The sequence below is a fragment of the Penaeus monodon genome, chromosome 30 (genome assembly GCF_015228065.2).
Source record: "Penaeus monodon isolate SGIC_2016 chromosome 30, NSTDA_Pmon_1, whole genome shotgun sequence".
NCBI lineage: Eukaryota > Metazoa > Arthropoda > Malacostraca > Decapoda > Penaeidae > Penaeus > Penaeus monodon.
Window position 1 is genome coordinate 15,470,957 of NC_051415.1, and position 1,042 is coordinate 15,471,998.

At 43.8% G+C, this 1,042-nt stretch overlaps 1 protein-coding gene across 1 annotated transcript in view; it reads left to right on the forward strand.

The window, feature by feature from the left end:
- The first annotated feature begins 424 nt into the window (after positions 1 to 424).
- LOC119592555 (cytochrome P450 2U1-like) overlaps positions 425 to 1,042 on the forward strand; it is an 18,529-nt gene continuing 17,911 nt past the window's right edge. The window contains exon 1 of the mRNA XM_037941424.1: positions 425 to 567. The gene's annotated coding sequence lies outside the window, so the exon portion shown is untranslated. The remainder of the gene's footprint in view (positions 568 to 1,042) is intronic.

The window sequence follows — 1,042 nt, forward strand, 5'->3', positions numbered from 1 at the left end:
AATCTTATTGAACCGAAATTAAAGACGGTAAAGAAGGACTGCATCTGGCAAGCTCCATCGTGCAAGGAAAAGCTTGGCCTCAGCATTTTTTTTCGGACCACTGGGCTAGGAAAAAAAGATCCTAGTTGGCCTTGAACCAAGTGTGTGTGGGATGGTTGCCTCTTGGCCCGGTTGACTGGCGTATTTAATGTTTTGACTGGAGAAAAAGGTAGGATCGTGATTTTCCCGCCTTTTCTGATGACGTAACAGGTCACTTAAACGTGACTTGTTTTAACTAAGAGGATTATCAGATAAAACGAAATCCCCAGGAAATAACCATAAACTAATATTATGTCGCTAACGACTATCCCGCAATTACCTCCTCCCTTCCCTCCCCCCTTTCCCCCATACCACCCACACCCCTTCTCCCTAAGCTCCGCCCCCTAGGGATGACCGTCCAGCCAGTGGTTCTTGTGAGATGATCCCCCCGCTTTGCCGCCTCAGTCCTCGGTGAAGCGGGTCCTGCCGCAGGTCCTCTGGTCTCCCTCTCTCCCTCCACCAAGGGCCTCTTCCACCGAGTACTCAGAGGTGAGGAACGGGGTTAGGGGATAAGCCCGCGTGAAAGGGTTTTAATCAATTATGAAGGGTGTTGAGGAGGATCATAGGATGGATTAGCTTCTTGGTCAGTTTGGTGTGTGGTTTACTTGGGTAAGTTTATATTACTTGTGTTCTTTGTGGCTGTGTGTTTGTTTGTCTCTATGAATATACAAAATATATAAGTTCGTATTATATCTATATCTATCTACTTATTAATCTTTCTGTGTCGCATCACTCAAGGTTGACATCACTCTTACCTGTTACTAATGTCAAACATTACCTGCCTCAAATATCATTTGTCTCTTTGTAATGAAACCCAATACGCATTTCTCGTTACATGTTGCACGCACTTCAGAGTGAAGCAAACGTGAGTTCCACATTGCATCACGCATTATTCATAATAACTATGATTTTTAAAAGTTTATAACAGATATAATTAGAAAATATTCATAGTGGGGTGTGCAGA